Raw genomic sequence first — 18,022 nt, forward strand, 5'->3', positions numbered from 1 at the left:
ATAGGGCATCGGCGTTCCCCATCTGCACCCCAGGTCGGTGCTCCACCGTAAAAGAGTAAGCCTGCAGGGCAAGGAACCACCGGGTTACCCGACTATTACGGTCCTTGTGGAGGTGCATCCACTTGAGAGGGGCATGGTCTGTGACCAGCCTAAACTTCCTACCAGCCAAGTAATACTTGAGGGAGTCGAGAGCCCATTTAATGGCTAGGCACTCTTTTTCAACCACCGCATACCTCTGCTCATGTACATTCAGTTTCCGACTGAGATAGAGGACCGGGTGTTCGACTCCGTCCCTCACCTGGGAAAGTACAGCTCCGACACCAGTATCAGAGGCATCAGTTTGTACCACAAACTCGCTGCTGAAATCAGGAGTCACTAGTACGGGCTGAGAGCACAAAGCCCGTTTCAGGCTGTGGAAGGCCTCTTCAGCAGCTGAGGTCCATTTTACCATGACGGAACCCTTCCCCTTGGTAAGATCCGTCAAGGGAGTAGCCATGGCTGCAAAATTGGGTATGAACCGGCGATAATAGCCGGCAATCCCCAGGAAAGCCTGCACTTGTTTCTTGTTCACTGGTTGTGGCCAGCCCTGAATTGCCTGTATTTTGTCGATCTGGGGTTTAACCACTCCTCGGCCAATCACGTAGCCCAAGTATCGGGCTTCTTCAAGCCCGATGTGGTATTTCTTGGGGTTTGCCGTTAAACATGCATCTCGCAGGTCATCAATCACGGCTTGTACCTTCTGTAGATGAGTTTCCCAGTCCATGCTGTAAATTACGATGTCATCCAGGTAGGCAGAAGCGTACTGTCTGTGAGGCCTCAAGACTCGATCCATCAATCTCTGGAACGTTGCGGGAGCTCCGTGAAGTCCAAACGGCATATAGACATACTGGAACAGACCTTCCGGTGTAGCAAATGCCGTCTTCTCTCTGGCCGCCTCGGCCAGAGGAATCTGCCAGTACCCCTTTGTTAAATCCAGGGTCGTAATGTATCGGGCTTTACCAAGCCGGTCGATCAACTCATCGACCCGGGGCATAGGGTACGCATCAAATTTAGAAACTGCATTCAGTTTCCTAAAGTCATTACAAAACCGGATGGAGCCATCCGGTTTAGGTATCAACACAATTGGACTGGACCAGGCGCTGTGTGACTCCTCAATGACTCCTAAGTCCAACATTGCCATCACTTCCCGGGAGACGGCTTCACGGCGGGCTTCCGGAATCCGGTAGGGCTTCACATGAACAGTGACGCCAGGCTCTGTGACAATCTCATGTTTCACCAACTTCGTCCGGCCAGGTTTTTCGGAGAAGAACTGTCGGTTCTGTAACAAAAATTGCTTAACCTCAGATTTTTGTCGTTCTGAGAGAGTCTCAGCAACCTGCACCTCTGGTACAGTAGGTGAACAAACCGGACGGGGCAGATCCGCCGTTAGGGCAGAGCGGTCTTTCCAGGATTTTATCAGATTCACATGATAAATCTGTTCCGGTTTTCTCTTACCCGGCTGGTACACTTTATAGTTCACTTCACCAACTCTTTCTCGGACCTCAAACGGGCCCTGCCATTTCGCCAGGAATTTACTATCCACCGTAGGGATTAGGACCAACACCCTATCGCCGGGTGCAAATGTACGGACCTTAGCGCCTCTATCATAACTTTGCCTCTGGGCTCCCTGGGCCTGTAACATATGGTCCCTAACAATGGGCATGACAGCGGCAATACGATCCTGCATTTGTGTTACATGGTCAATCACCGTTTTAAAGGGAGTGACTTGACCTTCCCAGGTTTCTTTTGCGACGTCCAGCAGTCCCCGGGGACGACGGGCGTACAACAGTTCGAAAGGCGAAAATCCTGTGGAAGACTGGGGAACTTCCCTAATGGCAAACAGCAAATAGGGTAACAAGTAATCCCAGTTCTTCCCATCTTTGTCTATCGCCTTCCGGAGCATCTGTTTTAAGGTTTTGTTGAAGCGCTCAACCAGGCCATCTGTTTGAGGGTGATAGACAGACGTACGCAACGGGTCTATTTGTAAGAGCCTGCAGAGCTCCTTCATTACCCTCGACATAAAGGGAGTCCCCTGGTCGGTGAGTATCTGTTTTGGAATTCCCACCCGACTAAACACTTGTACCAATTCCTTGGCGATCGTCTTGGTAGCTGTGTTACGCAAAGGGACGGCTTCCGGGTAACGAGTGGCATAGTCCACGATGACGAGGATATGTTGGTGCCCACGTGCGGATCGGGGAAGGGGCCCAACCAAATCCATCCCAATTCTCTCAAAAGGGACCCCGATGATAGGAAGGGGTACCAAAGGGCTACGGAACTGAGATTTAGGGGCCGCGATTTGGCACTCTGGACAGGACTCACAATAGTTACGCACATCACAATGTATTCCAGGCCACACAAAACAATGCAATATCCTTTCTGTGGTTTTCTGTACCCCCAGATGTCCCCCCATTATATGTCCGTGGGCCAAATCCAGTACCTTCTGCCGATAAGGTTTGGGTACCACTAACCGTTGCACTGTGTCTTCCCCTTTTTTTTCTACCTGGTAGAGCAAATTATTTTCAAGAACCATATACGGGTACGCTAGCCTAGTGTCAGGTTCTACGGGTACCCCATCTATCATTTTTACATTTTTCCTAGCCGGAGTCAAGGTAGGATCTTTCATTTGCTCGCTGTGGAAGTCATCCACCTGGACTCCCAAATCTGGCAGGCAGGGTGCCGGATGGCTGTCTGCCTCCGCCTCTCGCTGAGGTTCCTCAGTTTCCTCTGTTTCCCCCGCCATGACGGAGAAGGGGTACTGAAGGTTAGATTCACTAACCTCCCCAGCAACATCTTCCTGTGGGGTCTCCTCTAGGGACTCGGGACCTCCAGATGGCATGGGAGAAGATTCACGGGTACAGCTACCGTGAAGGAGCAACTGATTCTCCCACAACTGCCAGAAATAGGGAAAATCCCTGCCCAGGATTACATCATGTAACAATGCGGGAACGAGTCCCACTTTGTGCTGCACTGACCCATAGGGAGTAGAAATCCATATGACCGCTGTTAAGTACGAGCGGGTGTCACCATGCACACACGTCACAGAAAACTTGTCAGACGGACCAGACGGAAGTGCCACTAGACTAGCTTTCACCAGAGTCACCACACTCCCAGAGTCTAGTAATGCCACAACATTTTTCCCATCAACAGATAATTCACACAGGTGTTTCACTGTATCATTTTGACCCGCATTCACACTCACTAGGTGTGTAACCAAAGATATGCGTTTTCTAGAGTCTATAACGTCGCACTGCATGGGTTCAGCGGTAACAGGACAGTTCGCAGAAACATGACCCTTCTCATGGCAGCGGAAACACCTAACAGGTCCCCTACTGAGACCACCGTCCAATACTCTTGGTCTCGGAGTGCGAGCAGTCCCGGACTCCTCCCCCACAGTTTTAAGCGATTTTCCTTCACCCGTGGTCCCTGGAACAGTCTTACCGGTTCCACGAGGAGGAGGCACAGACCGGGGGTTGGTGGTGTCGTCGGGAAGTCCTTCTGCCACGGAATAACGCTCGACCAACTCCACAAGTTGATCCGCTGTCGTGGGATTTCCTTGGCTTACCCACCTTTTCAGCGCTGGGGGTAGTACTCTCAGGTACTTGTCCAGGACAACCCGCTGGATTATTTCGGGTATTGTCAGTACCTCAGGTTGCAGCCATTTCTTTGTCAAGTAGATCAGGTCGAACATCTGAGACCGCACTGGTTTATCCTGCTGGTATGTCCACTGATGTACCCTCTGTGCACGGACAGCCGTCGTCACACCCAGCCGGGCCAGGATCTCAGCTTTCAGCTTCTCAAAGTCCTGAGCGACCTCCAGGTCCAAATCATGGTAAGCTTTTTGGGCCTCGCCGGAGAGAAACGGGGCAATCAAATCGGCCCATCGTGCCTTCGGCCACTTCTCTCTCAATGCCGTCCGCTCAAACGTTGTCAGATATGCCTCGACGTCATCTTCTGCAGTCAGCTTTTGCCAGTATCGACTCACATGGATCCTTCTGGACTCTGCTTCCGGGTCAGCGTCAGGCATGCTCACCAGGCGCTGCGCCACCTGTTGGAGAAGTTGGCGGTCTGCAACCGTCATGTCCAGTAACTCCTTCAGCTGTGCGGCCATCAAGCGATTAGCTTCGTGCTGTGCGGCAGTGGCCTGCTGCTGTACGGCAGTGGACTTTACTAAGGCTTTCACCACGTCTTCCATGCTGTCGCCTGTGCCACGGTATGCCCGCGTTCTCCACCACAATGTGACAAAACACTCTGGGATCGCCTTTGCTGGGGTCAAAGGACACGTGGTTTGTGCATTGAATCTGAGGCGTACAGCAGGTTTCTGAGCGGGCTGACCTCAGGTCAGATTTATTAACGTGAAAGCAACACAAAAAACAAAACATAAAAATAAATCCTAGCCTGTCCGGCACTAACTAAACAAATACGTTGCTATCTCAACAACTGGGGGGGGCTTCTCCCACCCAGCTAACATCATACAGATCTTGAGCAGAGCTCTTCACTCACGTTTGTCTCACACAGGCAGGCAATCTGTGTGCCCCAGGCAGACACTGGAAACACCCAGCTGGTCATCTTTTATTCCTGCAATCATTAACCCATTAGCACCCTGAAGATACTGAGTGGCCTAATTCACATAGGACAAACACCTGGGCGAGATATACCTGCCTCCATCTACCACACCAGCATGAGTCTTACAGTACCTGGTAGCCCCTTTACGGCATCTCTCTTATACCAGGTCCTAAACTTGCCTTACCTCGCTGAGAATAAACGTCTCCATCTGAATGGGTACATGTGAAAACCTCTTCCTAGACTAAAATTCTCTCTCTGGTGACGTTTATTCTCAGCGAGGTAAGGCAAGTTTAGGACCTGGTATAAGAGAGATGCCGTAAAGGGGCTACCAGGTACACATAAAATTGGCCATTTTTATGCGCTAAAAGCTCTCATTTTTCATATTTCTAGTGTAGTAATGCAGTTCAAATTTCGTGTTTTCAAGTTTACATGTTTTAGCGCTGCAGTGTGCTGCCTTATTTACTTAAAAAGTAAAGTTGGGACCCACTACTGGATGCGTTGCATCCAACAGGTTTGGTGCACACTTACCAAATTTTTAAAATTTTGTTTTCTGGGACACATGGCCCTTTTCGGTAGCTCGTTGCTTGTTTCTGCCACCTGCATGGTCCTTTTGGATGTCCTAATGGCAAAGTTTGTGGCACGCAACGCACTTCCCTGGTTTTTGTTTGCATATCCGCAGTGCCTTTACCCGTAGACCATGCCCTTTTTTTTTTTTTTTTTTTGCACCCAAATGCTAAGCCAGACCCTGTGCCAACAATGGAAAAAAAAAAAAGTTGGGATAGCATCACCGTAGGCTCTAATAGTTCTCAACTACAAACTAGTGGAGTCTCCATAGTGGCTGAAGTTTCTGAGAAGTAAACAATAAAAAGTTGTCTGTGGCTCCAATGGTGGTTTAATTATCAAATTGCAATAATTTTCCAAATTTTAATTTTATTACTGTAGCTAAAACTTTTTTTTTTTAGATGAGGTCACTCGTTCAGCTGGGACAGAGGAGACCGTCCTGATCCTGACAGCCGTAGCAGGATTGGGTTACACACCGGAATATCAGACCGTCATCACCGCCACTGTAACCTCCGCGGAGAGACGCTATCATCCATGCCGCGTCCTTATCATACGTGCACATGACAAGACCAAGGTGTAGTGGAAGAGCGGGTCACAACCTTACAAGAGAGAAGGGCTTTATATTTAGACTTCTCCATCCTGAGAAATTCCTGAAATATTTTGTGTCCCTCAGAAAGACACAATATGATAGTGATGGCATTTTCACAATATAAGGACCAGGCCGGCAGCTGGAAAGGGCTCACCTCACAAATTCCAGACCCCGAAATCCAGGAACCTGACCAAGAACCAAATGTGATTGTTCTGGCAACCTGCTGAGTGATCCAGCCAACAAAACTTAACACAGAGATATACATCCACCAATAGTGCTATACAGAACTACCGCATGGAGAAAAGTATGTACCCCCTCCACGTACCGATTTTTTTTTTTTTTTTTTCTTCCTACGATTATCCACATTTATGGATTTTGTTGCGAATCTTGGTTCACATAATCATTAAATTTTTCAATGAATCCTTGCTCATTGCAAGGATCCATTGAAAAATACACATCCATAGGTAAACTCTGCAATGTCCTCCACTTGCGTGGACAGGGCCCGAGCGAAAGAGTCTCAGTGGGCCCCTTTAACACATACCATGATTCATGATGCACAGATACAGCAGAGAAATATAGGTATAGTACAATGCCAGATTTCACTTCTTACATGAGTGATTGCTATTTTAAGTTCTACAATACCATATAGCAGAGGGGCTTTATATAAGTCAACCCCTTATATGCCAATTTTTGTGACCTACTCCATTTTCCTCAGTTACCAGTAGTCATTTTATTGTTAGCTGAACTTGCTGCAAAGAAAAAAATGCATACGTTGAAGTAAAATTTTTTAATGGAGAACTTTTTAAAGTAAACATTAGAAAGTATTAACGTAGCATATAGCACAGCCACGTAGTATATAGCACATCCCATGTAGTGTATAGCACATCCCACGGTAACACAGCCCACGTAGTATATGACACAGCCCACGTAGTATATGACACAGCCCACGTAGTATATGACACAGCCCACGTAGTATATGACACAGCCCACGTAGTATATGACACAGCCCACGTAGTATATGACACAGCCCACGTAGTATGACACAGCCCACGTAGTATATGGCACATCTCACGTAGTATATAGCACATCTCACGTAGTATATAGCACAGCCATGTAGTATATAACACAGCCCACGTAGTATATAGTATATAACACAGCCCATGTAGCATATAGCGCAGCCATGTAGTATATAGCACAGCCCGCATCTCCCCCCCCCCCCATCACGAGAATGGCACCAGAGTCCAGTACTCACTGTTATAGTAAAAAAAAACAAGCTCCTCACCTTTCCACGTGCTCGCGCTGCTCCATGCTCCTGTCTCAGTGACCGCACTGCCTGGCACACAGTGAGTGCACCTGCAGTGTCAGAGGCAGAGTGGGGAATGATGGGAGAGGGTGCGTCAGCTGATGTTCTCTCCTCCATCATTTCTTTGAGCTGTACCGGCATACACCTCACAGGGGGCCCCTTAGCGGCTGCGTGATGTGCCGCTAGCTGGGGGCCCCTTTGGGAGCGGGAGCCATAGGAAGCTGCCTGCCCTTAACGCCGACCCTGCCTGCAGGGACCCCCCGGAGCCTCAGTTTACTGTACCATGAATGGGCCCCCCGTCTCACCAGGACCCCGGTACTTGCCCGGGTGCTGACACCGCCCCTGTGCGTGGAGCTGACCCACCCAAAGCGAATGGTCACACCGTTTTCTTTCTGTAGATTCTTCTGTCGCTGCGTTTTTTATATATAAATGTGACTTATTGAATCAAGAGAGGCAGAAAAAAACAAAACCCATATATACAGTATATCACAAAAGTGAGTACACCCCTCAAATTTTTGTAAATATTTTAGCTTTTCATGGGACAACACTGAAGATGTAACACTTTGGTACAATGTACAGTAGTCAGTGCAAAGCTTGTATATCGGTGTAAATTTGGTGTGCCCTCTGACTCAACACACAGCCATTAATGTCTATACCACTGGCAATAAAAGTGAGTACACCCTTAAGTGAAAATGGTCAAATTGTGCCCAATGGCCGTCTTCCCTCCTCGGTGTCATGTGACTCAGTAGTGTCACAAGGTGTCCGGTGTGAATGAGGAGCAGACGTGTAACATTTGGTGTTATCACTCTCTCATACTGGTAACTGGAAATCAACATGGTTCCTCATGGCAAAGAATTGCCTGAGGATCTGAAAAAAAGAATTGTTGCTCTACATAAAAATGGCTGAGGCTATAAGAAGATTGTCGACACCCTGACACTGAGCTGCAGCTGTGGCCAAGACTATACAGCGGTTTAACAAGTCAGGTTCCACGCAGATCTGGCCTCGCCATGGTCGACCAAAGAAGTTGAGGGCATGTGTTAAGCATCGTATCCAGAGGTTGTCTTGTCAGAATAGACGTATGATTGCTGCAGAAGTTACATGGGTGGTGAGGCAGCCTGTGAGTTCTCAGAACATACGCCGCACACTGGATCAAATTAATCTACATGGCTGTCATCCCAGAAGGAAGCCTCTCCTAAAGATGATGCCAAAGAAAGCCTGCAAACAGTTTGCTGAAGACGATGGCTTACTGAAACCATATCTTGAGTTCTGAGACAAAGATAAACTTATTTTGTTCAGATGGTGTCAAGCATGTGTGTTACGGCAACCAGGTGAGGAGTACAAAGACAAGTGTGTCTTGCCTACAGTCAAGCATGGTGGTGGGAGTGTCATGGGTTGGGGCTGCATGAGAGCTGCCAGCTGTGGGGAGCTACAGTTCATTGAGGGAACCATGAATGCCAACATGTACTGAACCAGAGCATGGTCATTCGGAAACTTGGCCGCAGGGCAGTATTTCAATATAACGACCCCAAGCACACCTCCAAGAAGATTTCTGACTTGCTAAAGAAACTGAGGGTAAGGCCGGCTTCACACTCAGCGTATGAAAATACGGTCCGTATATTACGGCCGTAATACGCTGAAAAGTCCCGAAAATAGTTGTCCGTAGCTCCTCCGTAGGCAGGGTGTGTCAGCGTTTTTTGCGCATGGCATCCTCCGTATGTAATCGTATGGCATCCGTACTGCGTGGTTTTCTCGCAGGCTTGCAAAACCAACATACCGCTATAGAAGTGATCCATGTGTCCCAAAAAGAAAAAAAAAATATATATATATATAAGCCTGGGAGCTTTCTAGGTAAGTTCACACGATCTATGAACAGCCAGCAGAGGGCGCCTCACCGCAAATTAAGCTAAATATAGATCATTGATCTATATTTAGCCTCATTCCCCGGGGTTTTGCAGCGAGGAGCAGCCTGCATTAGCGGAACTCCTTGCTGCAAAATGTTTTAACCCCTTCAGAAGGATTTACATCGTTGGACATAACAGATCTGCGGAGGGTAAGGATATTGTTGGTTTACTATGTTTTTTCTTTCACAGAACGAGGGTCTTCAGTGACTGGATTGGGCGTTAAATAAAATATTACAACAACCTTTGTTTTTATTTCATTAAAATAATTTTTAATAATGTGTGTGTTTTTTTTTTTTAACCCTTTCATTCAATTGGATTAATAATGGATAGGTGTCATAATTGACGCCTCTCCATTATTAATTAGGCTTAATGTCACCTTACAATAGCAAGGTGGCATTAACCCTTCATTACCCCATATCCCACCGCTACACGGGAATGGGAAGAGAGTGGCCAAGTGCCAGAATAGGCGCATCTTCCAGATGTGCCTTTTCTGGGGTGGCTGGGGGCAGATGTTTTTAGCCAGGGGGGGGCCAATAACCGTGGACCCTCTCCAGGCTATTAATATCTGCCCTCAGTCACTGGCTTTACTACTCTGGCGGAGAAAATTGCGCGGGAGCCCACGCCAATTTTTTCCGCCATTTAACCCTTTATTTTAAGAGCTAGAACGGCCAAATTTTGCAGATACACACTACTGACATTAGTAGTGTGGAATATGCAAAAAAAAAGGAGAGAAGACATGGTTTACTGTATGTAAACCATGTCTCAAATCATGTCGGGTTTAGGAAGGAGAAAGAAAAAGCCGGTAATTGAATTACCGGCTTTCAAGCTGTATAGCGCTGGAATAAATATTAATATATATACATATATGTGTCTCACTGACATATACATACATATATATATATATATATATATATATATATATATATATATATACCGTATATATATAATATACACCTATTCTATGTGTACACATTTATTCTGCCTATTCTACTGTAAGCTGTCAGTGTGATTTTACTGTACACCGCACTGAATTGCCGGCTTTTCTCTCTAACAGCGCTGCGTATTTCTCGCAAGTCACACTGCTTGTCCGTGTGTAATCCGTATTTTTCACGCTTCCATAGACTTTCATTGGCGTATTTCTTGCGCAGTACGGTGACAAACGCAGCATGCTGCGATTTTGTACGGCCGTAGAAAGCCGAATAATACTGATCAGTAAAATACGGCAGATAGGAGCAGGGGCATAGAGAATAATTGTGCCGTATTTTTTGCGAGTTTTACGGACGTAGTTTCTGCGCTCTTACGTCCGTAAAACTCGCAAGTGTGAAGCCGGCCTAAAGGTGCTGAACTGGCTAAGCATGTCTCCTGACCTAAACCCTACTGAGCATCTGTGGGTCCTCCTCAAACTGAAGGTGTAGGAGCGCAAGGTCCCTAACATCGACCAGCTCCGAGATGTCGTCATGGAGAAGTGGAAGAGGATTCCAGTGGCATCTGTGAAGCTATCGTGATCTCCATGCCCAACAGAGTTAAGGCAGTGCTTGAAAATAATGGTGGCCACACAAATTACTGATACTTTGGGCACAATTTGGACATTTTTACTTACAGATGTACTCACTTTGTGATATATTGTGTGTTTTGTTTTCCGGCTTCTCTTGCTTCAATAATCACACTTAGAGCATTTTTTTTTTCAAGCAGAAACTTCAAAGGTATTGAACTCTATCCATGTTTTCTTATTAAAATGTGGATCTTATTCAGAGATTATGGTCTTATTTATGTGGCTTTTGAAGCAGAATCTATTCCAAATTCCATGTAAAAAAACAAACCTCTGGTCCCAATTCATTATAATTACATTTTCATTTAATTTGCGCCTCATTTACGTTAACTTGGTTTATCTGTTTTTTTTTCCCTACATTATGGGTGAGGTTTTGCTTATCCAGATATATTCGCTTATCTCCTCATTTGCGACTCTTGGAAATGTCGCAAAGGTTTCTGCACCTTTGTGCTCCACGACCCGAGTGGTGCGCAACATCCGTAAAATGATTATTTTTTTTACCCACCTGAAGACGTGCGATTTTTATTTATTTATTTTTCTCCCCCCACCACGATCATTCTGATGTACTACGTGCATTTATTTATTCCGTCCTTCTCAGTGGTTACACTGTGGTTTCAGCGATCATTGCAGATTTTTTTTTTTTCCTCTCCTCTACATCTTTATACCTAAATTCCATTCCATGTCCTGTTTTCTTTTGTGTTGCGTGATAAAATATATATTTATTATCTCCATCCTCGTGATCCGGCTCCTCTGCAGGTCACCCATCATCTAGTGAGACCCCGGTGTCAAACACAAGAGGCCGGTTGCCTAGCGACCCCCTTTCAATACCGCTTATTAGACCAGGTATCGGGAGGAACATTCCGTTGCACATTCTAATAATTAGATTCTTTTTTCCGCTTTACCACTCTCCCTCTCCACGCCTTCTCGTTTATCACATTAACCCTTTCCATCATTCATTGTGTCGAAAATATATGTAGAAAATCAGCCCCGGCTCCGCAGTAATGATTAGGCCGATCTTCTTTTTTTTTTTCTTTTTTTTTTAAATTTAATTTTTTTTCCTTATTAACAATGATCTTTTTGGGATGTCCTGGAAAAACCCAGTCCAACCAATGGAGGCCTCACTGAGCAACTGCATCTGCTGCTAACATCTTGGTGCCGGGGTCTTGTTTAGTCCAGGCCTTGATGGACCAGGACTATTTTGGCACTGACTCTAAACTACATAATACCTAAGACCCCATGGCACATATGGACCTCAGTATATGTCCACGCTGGGGTCCGCTTGTACAGTTATCCTGGCGGCCATGGGCCAGACAAAGGTTCCTGTCGCCACCTCCATTCGTGGCCCAGGCTTAGTTCGAGCTTTATAGGTGGTATTATACTTCAGTATATAGAATAAGCGAACAATCGCAGGTTCATGTCTAAACAGGGCTAAAAGTAAAGTAGAAATGTAAAAAAAAAAGTTTGTCGCCCCTGTGAGGAGCTGACTATGGACTATTGGACCAATGGACGTGGAGCAGAGTCCACGGCTCTATGGGATGCAGACTTTTTCCAGCATGGAGCACCGGTTACATAGATATTATTCTTGTGTTTTATTGGAGATTTGCTTGCTGGTCAGTTCATCCTCAGGAATCAATGTTTCCATTCAGTGACAGCAAGCAGAGGAAGACATTCAGGCTGGATTTTCTGTATACCACGGGGTGTCTCCCATGCAATCCCAGGTGATGGGGTTCAGCCTGAGTGAGACGTTCCCACCTTTGGGAGGGAAGTGTTTTCCTGGGGGCGTCTTGGGGTATTGAGGACTGACGTTATATGTGGTAAAATGATCCCGGAAAAAAAAAAAAAAAAGCCCTGGGGGTGAAAAAATAACAAAGTTCTAACTCTTTCAAGAAGAGGACACATCAAAAGCATAGAGGGGCCACTGGGACTCAAGTATCTACATGTGCCTGGAGCCGGCCCTGCGTGTTACATATGAAATAGTCCAGGAAGCTGGGATCTCAGGAGCTGTATGTTGGGGTCATCATCTGCAGATGGGGAAGGGAAACTTTTTTTTTTTTTTTTTTTAGTTGGGTGAAAAGAAAAAAATGAGCTTAAACTGTAAAAGATCTATTTTTTTTTTTTTTTTTCAGGCGTGACGTTTCCAGTTAGAATCGGGGTGAGGCCTTTAAATGTTCCTCATTTTGGGTTACATTGTTGGTAGGAAGACTACGGCAGTGTACGGACCTTACCAAACAGTTCCTCGGATCCCTGCTGCCAGGACTGTATGACATGATGTCTGACCGGGACTGAAGTATTGGAGGAGACTGTCGTCCTGATTACATTTTAGAAAGAGGCTTCGTGTCACCCCGACACCACGACCCGTTTACAGTTGGCTGTGACTCTGCAACAGATGGCGACCTGGAGATTGTGCATTGTCGGAGCGCTAGGTGGCACGTCTAGATTTCCGTCATTCCATATGGTAGCGCACAGTCCGGTGACAAGCTCTGGGCGCCATGTTTGTTATCGCATCGATCTGCAGTTTCCGTCTGTCACTTGTCACACTTTTTTTTTTGGCATCTCCGGTGGAATGTTCTTCACCTCCTGGCATTGCCGCGGTTAAGCCGCTCATTAGCACAGCCGCCGTTAGATGGTGTGACGCATGTGTAACTAGGGCCTTCCAGGCTATCACTGCCACGCGATGCCTTCACATGCATTGGAATCACTCTGATGCTTTCCTAAAAATAAATGAGAATTATTCTCTGTTTCCATGGAGGCAGATGGCTTTGTCAGTCTTCCAATCCGGCAGAACTCGACGGGGAGAGGCTGCGGGAAAATGGAGTAAACAGGACGCGATGAAGACGACCGTTAACCCCTCTCACTCCAAGATCTGATCATCTCAAGAGGCTGCATCTGAATTCCTCAGATGTGAAAGGCCATAGAGGCGGCATCTGATAATCCGGCATCTACTGGATAGTGGATCAACCATACAATTGGGCATCGGAGCGGGCACGTATGTCAGCTAAAATCCTCCCGGACTACCACACTATACATAGATGTAGGACCATTTTTTTAGATTACTGGGTTTATTTGGTCAGAGATCATGGCGGGACACCGAAAAACGTTTGCGGGGCCTAGTGAGCCAAGAGGCGCCGAGGATGCTGGCCACAGTGACAGAAGTGAGGCTGCTATGGAGGACCAGGCTGGACACTGGACCAGTCCGGCACAAATCTTTTAACCTAACTCTGGATTATCTCTACAGCACCCATTTTAGCCATCCTGGAGGTAATGGGGTAGATGCAATGTAGTTTTGGCATATAAAAGCTTCCTATAGCTGTTTGTCAGGTCTTTGAGATATATGCAATTATTATTATTATTTTTTTTTTTTTTTTTCATTGGGCTGCCAGAAAACAAGCAGAGTTAAACGTCAAATTTGTCTCTGCTTCATCTGCATTTGCTCACGTCTGGAAAGCGACAATCTTAACACTTCCTTGAGAAGAGATATGTTCTTAGATCAAGCAACTTTTCAGCCTGAGATCTTGCGCCCGGCGTTCCCCAGGAAAGGAGCTGTTATTAATAATAATTTTCCAATACCGGAGCTGAGTCCTGCTCCATTGGGATACCTGTGTTCTAGTGATCGGTCCGCTGTGGCCGCCCCAGTAATGAGACTCCTGGGAATCCTCTGGTAGGCCCCTGTGAAGTAGTGCTGAAGAGCTCAGGCTTGGACTGGCCAGAGGGGAGATAGAGAATCCTCTGGTAGGCCCCTGTGAAGTAGTGCTGAAGAGCTCAGGCTTGGACTGGCCAGAGGGGAGATGGAGAATCCTCTGGTAGGCCCCTGTGAAGTAGTGCTGAAGAGCTCAGGCTTGGACTGGCCAGAGGGGAGATGGAGAATCCTCTGGTAGGCCCCTGTGAAGTAGTGCTGAAGAGCTCAGGCTTGGACTGGCCAGAGGGGAGATGGGGAATCCTCTGGTAGGCCCCTGTGAAGTAGTGCTGAAGAGCTCAGGCTTGGACTGGCCAGAGGGGAGATAGAGAATCCTCTGGTAGGCCCCTGTGAAGTAGTGCTGAAGAGCTCAGGCTTGGACTGGCCAGAGGGCAGATGGAGAATCCTCTAGTAGGCTCCTATGAAGTAGTGCTGAAGAGCTCAGGCTTGGACTGGCCAGAGGGGAGATGGAGAATCCTCTGGTAGGCCCCTGTGAAGTAGTGCTGAAGAGCTCAGGCTTGGACTGGCCAGAGGGGAGATGGAGAATCCTCTGGTAGGCCCCTGTGAAGTAGTGCTGAAGAGCTCAGGCTTGGACTGGCCAGAGGGGAGATGGAGAATCCTCTGGTAGGCCCCTGTGAAGTAGTGCTGAAGAGCTCAGGCTTGGACTGGCCAGAGGGGAGATGGAGAATCCTCTGGTAGGCCCCTGTGAAGTAGTGCTGAAGAGCTCAGGCTTGGACTGGCCAGAGGGGAGATGGAGAATCCTCTGGTAGGCCTCTGTGAAGTAGTGCTGAAGATCAGTGCTATTACACTTGATTCACTTATTGAGGAAAAATATATAATCTAATCATTCAGTAAATAAAGTAGCCAAATTAATATTACATAAAAGCAAAAATAAATTTGCCTATTAGGGTCTGGTCCTTATTGCATGTAGCTGAACAGTAGACCCCAATGGTCAGTTATTAGTGATCCTTTTGTCAACCCAGTCCGACACTGTACGCACCTATAGACTTTAATGTGTGAGTTTCATCCGATTTATGGAATAAACTGTACGACTGTTCGAGTTGTTGTCCAGGCTTATGACATTAATGGGTGATCGTTATTAGATCAGCGAGGGTCCGACACACGGCTCCCCTACCGATCAGCTGATGGGGGCCAGTTTTCCATTTGGTGTCAAGGGGACCCTTATTCTAATAAATGGGGAGCCTCGCGGTGGAACACTATTTTATGTATATACCATAGGTGATGGCGGCTGGAATACCCCTTTATGGTCACCTGAAGGATGTCACATGGTTTGTCACCCACCCAGCTTTTCTAGAGCCCTGAAATGCTCATGCATTACACATGATGCATCCATATCACATGGCAGGATACCAGGAAAGGCAGGCTGCAATCCTACAAATAATCTGCTTGGAACTAGACGGGCGAGGATGACACGAGAGCTTATATTAGTGCTGGAGATTATAATGCGTGGCACCTATTACAGTTCGGAGAGTTCAGCCTCAGCTGCTGCACAACATCGTTCTGAGCAGACGGCTATAAATAAAATCTCTGCGGCGTTCATCCTCACCATATGGACCGGTAGTCATAGCTGCCTGCTCTTATAATAGAGATGTCTGCTGCTCAGCCGGAGAGATGGAAGACCCTGGAGAGAACTAGTGAGCCGGCATCAAGGTAGCACCAGGGGAGGCTCATCCATATACATGAGGAAATCTGGGCCCCCGCCGCCTCGTTACCAGGGACAGTGCCTCCTCTTGGGATGACTGGGTGAATGGAAACCAGAAAAAAATAACACCTCTTTATTAACTGTAACCAAAATTCCTAGGGTCGTAGGAGATGTCCCCTTTCTTCCAGAAATGGCGCCACTCTTATCTGATGGCTTAATTTGGTATTGCACGGCACCTTCCTGCATATTTTTTGCAATTGGGTTACGTTAAAAATTTTTGCACCATTTTGGCTTCTACAGTCTCTGCACTGTCAGTTACTGGCTGCAGAATGAGCTAACGGAGAATCCACAGGTGAGCGCATTCTGGCCGGAGAGATGGAGTAGTCTTCCTTCGTCTGAGCTCATTTCAGATCACAAAGTTCTGCTCAACTTTCATGTGGTCATAAATCGGTACAAGAAGGAAAATGAGCGTTATAAAATTATCTGAAGCTCACTGACTGATTCTCAGGTAACTCAATCTGCAGCCATCAGGACTTTTTGCAATTGTTACCATCCACCTCTCGTGTCTCCCCTTTTCCTCATAGTTTGTAGCTTGCGAGCAGCAGGGCCCTCATTCCTCCTGGTATCTGTTTTGAACTGTGATTTCTGTTATGCTGTAATGTCTATTGTCTGTACAAGTCCCCTCTATAATTTGTAAAGCGCTGCGGAATATGTTGGCGCTATATAAATAAAAATTATTATTATTATTCTTATTATTATTATTATCAGGACTGTAGAGCGGTGCAAAAAATTTTAATGAAACCCAATTACAAATCTTTTTTTTTTTTTTTTTTTAGCCAAAAATATCTGATCTTGTGCTGCTCTTAAGGGGATCCTACTTTTGGAGTGGGAACTCTCCAAATCCTTAAAAAAAAAAGTCAGTTTCTTCACCAAAAACTCAGCTAAAACATTCAGTGTGCACGTTCCCTCATAGAGAAGCTCAGCTCGTAATGGGGGGTCTGGAGGAAAGTGAAAAATGTGTATTGTGTCCTCCATGACAAAAAAAAGTTGTTTTTCCTTTTTTTTTTTTTTTTTTTAATAGATTTATCAGTAAAAAAAAAAAGTTTTTAATTGGGAAAAAAATAAATCTCCATGTTATTCTAATGTAACAGCGTGGTCATGAACTGAGGCAGCTGCCCGGACCACCCGGCTTCCTCAGATCATTAAGCCTCTTTACAATGTCCCCCTCCCCAGATCCAAAAGGTTTTCACTCAGCCGTGCCGTGATTGTCCTAAAGTAAGTGTCTTTCAGACCGCGAGGGGCATCATTCATCATTGATTTAAAGAGCATATAATTATGGCTGTGCATATCCAGCGGAGGATGAATGCGCCGTCTGGGGGGCCGCACTGCTCGGTGTCACAGAGCATATGACTATAGAATAGATCTCGGTCCTCGTCTGTCTCCAGATGTAGGATTCGAGCTTCTTCCATCCTGTGTAATTAGCTCGTTACAGGCGACAATGGATCTTTACTCCTTTTATACTTGACAGCCGGCGATAATTGATCTGTGTATATTGTTTATTATTTGTATTGCCCAAGGTTGACTGCTCTAGTTTCACTTAAAGGGATATGTCATGATGACCTTAATGCTGGAGTTAGTGGCACGGCTGTATAGGTCCTTTTTCCACAATAAATATGATATATGCCTTGTATTAATCCGATGTGTCAGTCCTAAGAAATCAAGCTTTGAAGCCACTAATAAATTAAACAGGAAGTTAATTGGGGGTGTGTCACTACACTTCGCAGAACACGCCCACAAAAAAACACCCCCAATTCACATAGACATGGCTCATTTGCATGCAGTTTTGCAAGCTCGATTTCTCGACAATGACACATCGGATTACTACAAGACAGGTATCATTTTTATTGTTGTACTAAAACCTATACAGTCATAGCACTGGCATTAGTAGTAAAATCATCATGATATGTCTCTTTAAATCTGTGACAGAATATGTTTTACAGTATTGCATATGCCCCAAATACATGAATATCACTTTTACATAATTGAGGAAGGGGGATGAGATTATGATAATAGAAATCGTAATAAAAAAAAAATGATAACTTTCATTTAGCTGATGCCAGAAATCTGGGCCATGAAGCGGTGATGCCATGATGATACCTTCAGACAGAGTAGGCCTCCATC

At 46.1% G+C, this 18,022-nt stretch overlaps 1 protein-coding gene across 9 annotated transcripts in view; it reads left to right on the plus strand.

Annotated features, from left to right (window-relative positions):
* The window catches only part of CAMK1 (calcium/calmodulin dependent protein kinase I), a 129,866-nt gene that overhangs the window by 63,114 nt on the left and 48,730 nt on the right, over nt 1-18,022 (plus strand). The window lies entirely within an intron of this gene.

Source organism: Ranitomeya imitator, chromosome 8 (genome assembly GCF_032444005.1).
Source record: "Ranitomeya imitator isolate aRanImi1 chromosome 8, aRanImi1.pri, whole genome shotgun sequence".
NCBI lineage: Eukaryota > Metazoa > Chordata > Amphibia > Anura > Dendrobatidae > Ranitomeya > Ranitomeya imitator.